Raw genomic sequence first — 5,837 nt, forward strand, 5'->3', positions numbered from 1 at the left:
ACATGCAACTCGAATGACCGATGAGATTATTGCTATTACAATAAAGCTTTCCACAAGAGCCAAAACAAGGCTTGTAGGGGTGCACAAGCACATCGAAATGAGATTGGCGCTTCCGGGGCTTATTTACATTATGCGTAAAAACAGGACGATCAGCGACCAGCTGATCGCAATATAACACCAAGGATACCGATGTTTCGATACATAGAACGCAGGATAAAGACCTCAATCGTCCCTTGTATGCTGTAGTTGTCATACTTTCCATCCAACCGCTTTTTAGCACAATTAAGCAACATCAACGAAAATGTTTGTAGCCGCAGACCGATAAGTTTAGTTTTAGATAAAATACGCGTCATAGTTTCGAAGCGCGAACATTGTTGATATGCACCTTTCTTTGGACCAGCGTACATTCGGTTCAACTTGACGACAGCTGCACCAGCGTGAGAGCTCACGTCGAACACTTGCACACATATCTTGACTATGGCAAGATTTCTTGCCTTCGACTGGCTTGAACAACGGTAGGTCTTGGTTGAAATTTAACGATGATCGTCTCGCACACGGCAACAAACAGCGAAAAAAAAAAAATTGGCTTGCTCTTTATGTTTATACAGCCTTGATGGAGATGCGCCTCAACGGGTAATCGGTCTCTTAGCTGTAGATGAGAAATTTGGCCAGTGCGGTACAACCGCTAACCTGGGATTTTTAACGTGCATCACCCTTAGGTCTCAAGTGTAAATGACGCTTATAATAGCCCATATTTTAGACAGGACTGTGGGGTGTGGAACGGCTACTTTTTCCACGGTGGTTTCTTTGAACTCATTTCCATCCGTTAGATTCTCCGAGCGATCTCCTTGGTTGACTCCCAACGTTGGTAGCGCGCATCATGGTGCTTCAATTAGTCCCTAGAGAAACCTTTCCCTAAGCACGGCAACGAGATTCTAGACCAGATAATCTAAGGGCAATGCGAACAAAAAGAAAGAAGTTTATGAGACGGATCATCTGAGAAGTCTCCGAAGGACAAAACCCTCAGTTCTGGGCGAGCACGCCACTACACTTTCCTGGGGATGAATGTCACTCCCGCTTGTGTTTAGAGACGGGGGAGTGTTCGCAACGATCTTGACTTTCCTAGCAAAAAGAAAGCGAAGAGTGCTAATAAATACAACTGAGCAAGGTTCGCCGCTGAAAGTGTGCGCAAATAGACATATAAAAACTTAACAATAAGCTTTTTAGGTTGTTGACTTGAGAACCATTTGTTTCGCCTTCTCTATTCCCTCGGTATGGGGTGTCAAAGTTTTACATTGTTTAATTGTCTAGCCACGCTGCGAATTTTAACAAAAGCCATGCATACTGGCTGGGAACCTAGCTTAAAATTTAAACGCTGAGATGGAAAGGAGGGGCAGCAGAGAACAAAGCACACTGCGCTGCTGGGTTTATTCACGTGCGAGTAAGAGTACATTGTCCCAAGAAGGGCGGGTCGACATGCCCTTCGAGCGACTCTTTCTTTATCCTTTCAAATGTGCGAACGTGCATTGTTTGCCATTCCCTAGTGTATTAACCCTGCTGCGTATAAGACGCCTCACAGCCACTGTGGAGACCAAGTAAACAACTTCAGGCTTTTACAATGGGTCCATAAAAGGAATTGAGCAGTCCATTGTTAATCAAAAGTACAGTGACAGCGATAGCTGCGACACGTCACGGTGAGGTCTTTGGGCATCGGCGTCGCGTTCACGGAACGTGGGTTACGTGAACAAAAGCGTTTGGAGCATAATAGACACCTGCTGGTGCTATCCTCGTCTCTAACACGAATCTTTCGAGTTGTGACGTAACTCCAACGTTGGGGCGGAGCCTGAAACTCGAAATATTCGTGTTTGAAACTCCACCCCAATGTTCGGGTTGGCGGACGTGGCCATCTCGAATCTCACGATCTCCTTACGTGGCGATGGCGCGGATACGCAGTTGGGGTAGAGAAATCCCCCCATTTCCCACTGTTTTTCTGCTCTCTTCGATCTTTCCTTCGAGCGCTGAAGCGAATAAAATAATATAATTCTATTATACAATTTCAAACACTGCTTGAAAGATTATCAGGTAAAGTAAATATAGCTAAAATTGCTCGAATCGTTTTTTTAAAGTACTACCTGGTCTTAGAAAACAAGCACGGTGGAAGCCATGGAAACAATGTTGTCGTGTTGACGCCTCGTTTGCGTCGTCGGTTTTTCTGTTTGCGAAGATGTTGATGTCGTTATGAGAAGACGTTTGTAACAAATAACAAAAAAAAAAAAAAAAAAAAAAAAAGGCTCGAGGTACGCCTAAGCACTTATGAGTTGTGAATGCGAAACCGTGCATGTCGTTGTTCCGCTCCCCGTCTGCGTTGCAGTTGCGTGAACGGGCAGGTTGCGTCATTGCCGAGGTGGCGGGCGCCGACGATGTGGATGCTGGAGGCGGCACCATGTTCGTCGGCGACGAGACGAGCAGAAACCGCCGAGCGGGCGCCACCGTGTCCGTTTTACCGGCGCGGGGCCCATAGAGCCATGGGGCTGCGCCGCTTTATTTTGCCGGCGCACGGGCGGCAAGGGCCCGCAGCGTCATGGGGTGGCCTTCCTTGAAACTGACGAGCGCCGGCCAATCGAAGCCTCGTCTTTTCAAACTATGATGCGCGCCAGCCAATCGGATTGCAGTGTCAACCCATCAGATTTCGGTTTTGCTTTCCTCCATTGAGAGAAGGGAAAGTAGGTGCCGTTTGGGCTAGACTTTTCGCGCGGCTTCAAAGCTGGGAGCCATCAGATCTCGGCATCACTTGGAGAAAGGAGTTTAGGTGCCGTTTGGCGCGGCTTCAAAGCTGATGACGTCGGCTCGCTCCATAAAACAGTTAATGCTTTCGCATTAAAAAAAGAAGAAGAGGTGTGTAAAGGTACGCCGTGACACCGATCATCTTCTGTGAAGCCTCCTCTGCGAAGCCGCCGCGAACGGGAGCCGTGAACTAAATGTATTTTTGGCCGGTGGCTGCAATTAGAGCTCTCAAAGGACAGTGAGTGAAGATATATAAAAACAATTTATCAAAGGATAGCGCGCTTGCAACTACTCGTTGAGGATCATTGGCAGGTCGTGAGGTTGATTCAAAGTGCACCGATGTGCTTGGTCCTCCTGTTTCCATGTCAGATTGTGCAAGGATGGTCCGGGTCCTTTTTTTAAATATTCATGTAAAAATAGATGTTAAAGCCATGTTCTTTGGTGGAGTATTCAGTTATGTGCAAACGCCGTTGCTAATTTTCTTCTGGAGATATAAAATTCCGAAGTTTGCGGCGTGGAGATTGCCAAGGCTTCGCTATAGATGGTACTTTGCACAGCCGTCAATTTTACGTTTTACAATTTTAATTTATGTAATTATTTTCTAAAGGGACTACATGTACACACAATATTTAAAAAAATACAATAAAAGCTTTATACGGAAAAAAAATAGAGTTACGAAACACGTTAAATACACACGTTTTAAAGACTGAATCATGAAGTACTTGCCAACAAACTACTTCATATGAAACGACTTAAAAACATCGAAATGATCATGTTTAACAGCATCTTACGAGTATACAAGAAAATTATGCTTATACGTTATTGTTGTTCTGTTATTAGTGCAGCTACGCAGCTCATTTATATAATTTCTCATTTCATTTAACCACTGGTTTTTTCATTGTCTCCGATTTGCTTGAAATTTCGCTAAACTAACCAACAAACATCGTGAAAATAGCATCCCAAATATTAGGTCAAAATATTGTTTTTTTTGCAAAGCTATTGAATTTACAGTTTTGGTCCTCACCGTGTTTTTCAAGCTCGAAGTCTCTACTGGCAACAACGAAAAAGTGACGTCAGTGGAAGGCAGGGGTTCACTCTTTGGGCTGTAGATTTTGTTTTAAACTGATTCGAAGCAGTTTCATGGTGTCAAACAAATGCTTGGGAAGCTCGCTGCAGTAAACGCGCTCCAGCACGGAACAAATGATTGGCAGATTCTATTTTTTGGTTGCTTGCTCGACTGGCAAGCCTGCCTGCCACTGACGTCACGGCACTGAAAAGTGCGCGTATATTTGAATGTTGGTTTTTGCATCATTTTCATTTGCCGATTTCACAATACCTATTATGAATTTCGCGATTCTAAATAACATACCGGAGAGAGTAAAGGCCGGGGAGTCAGAAAATATAGTTAGTTGAGGTAGCTCAAAAAATCGGTGGAGTAGCCCTTTAAAGGGATACTACAACGAAATTTCGTCGCTCATTTTTTAGTCTATATGTGTTCAAAGGAGCAGCATCAGATCGAACATACCAATATCTTGTTAAAAAAGTCACGAAAAGGAATTTTAAAACGAATTAAATGATTAGCAAAGAGCACCTGGTGGATGTCGCTAACACCTCGCTTGTAATGCCCGTCTAGGAACCTTGACAGCTAGTGACGGAGGTTGTCTCGCCTCCGGCCACGACGAGAGAAGAGAGGCAGGAGGAACTCCCCTTTCGGAGAATGCCTTTTGTGTGTCGCAGAAGTCGCTATTGTCCCCCTACAAGATTATAGAAGATTAACCCGTCGCTCAAAATTCGTACAAAAGCAGCCGCTTCGGTGGCTGGAACGACTAGGCCACCCTCTCGACGTCAGCCTCGCCGTAGCTTTGCTCGTCTTGAGACGACCTACGTCACGATTGCGTTGGATGTCACGTGGTCTCCGCTGGGCCTTCTCCAAGCGCTTGCCAGAGTGGGCCGTTTATAACGAAAAATACAGCCACCAGGCTCAAAATACAAACGTGCGATTGTCATTTACCGATATTGTGGATCATATTCAACCTATAGACGCTTTGCACACGCGCCAGAATACAGCCGCCATTGCTGACCTTCTCTTGTTTTATCGAGATACCGAGCCACTGAAATTGGTGTGGACGAGCCATCACAAAGACCAATGCTGGGGAGCAAGACAGAATGAAATCTAAGATGTCAATAACCTGGCCTGCTATGATAATAATGAAGTGAAGTAAACGTAATAAGGGGGTACAAAAACTGAAGGTCAGTTATGGCAGCGCCCATGCACAGCTGCTGCAAAGCGTCTATTTTTGAACACGACGGGAATATTTCAAATTTCGTTAAAGCATCCCTTTAACAGTTTACATTGACTTGAACTAGTTTGTGATGGCAAAACATTGAGTAACATACCTTCACCCAAATTGAGCTAGCTTGTCTTCGTTATAGTGCCTATGCCGCACGACATCGGCTCCAAGGAGACATTTTAAACAACTGACAAAGGCTGTACAGCGGGGCTGCTCTATGGTAGGGCAGTGAAAGTCATGCTGTCCCTAGCTTAGTCAGTCTTATATTTGTGCTTTCTTGCGCTGTATGAAGATGGCTTTAATATGTTGGAGCTGGAACGAAAGGAGCCAGCTCGGACAGCGTTTGGATTCGAACTGATGTTTTAATCTCGCGCGTTGCAGAGGCATTTCCACCTCGTCGTCATCGTCTGTGCGACATCAGCAGGCCGTATGTGTCGCTACAAATACATTTGTACATATATATAAAAATATGCCCCGGACAATTATTGCATGGTCTAACATGGAAACACCCTGTAATGCTCAAAAATTCAGTAAAGGCCCGTTCACACGCTTGCGCTTAACCAGGACCGAGTGAGACAAGACCGGTTTTTAGGCGTCTTCTGACGGCTTATGAGCGGTTGGATTGCTGAGCAGCCGGTCTTCAGCCGTCGCAAGAGGCTTAAAAACCGGTCTTGTCTCACTCGGTCTTTGTCAAGCTCAAGCGTGTGAATGGGCCTTAGAGCGAAATTAGATGAAACGGCGTTTGATAAAATGTCTGGAACC

This window comes from Ixodes scapularis, unplaced genomic scaffold (assembly GCF_016920785.2).
Source record: "Ixodes scapularis isolate PalLabHiFi unplaced genomic scaffold, ASM1692078v2 PGA_scaffold8__174_contigs__length_109621045, whole genome shotgun sequence".
NCBI lineage: Eukaryota > Metazoa > Arthropoda > Arachnida > Ixodida > Ixodidae > Ixodes > Ixodes scapularis.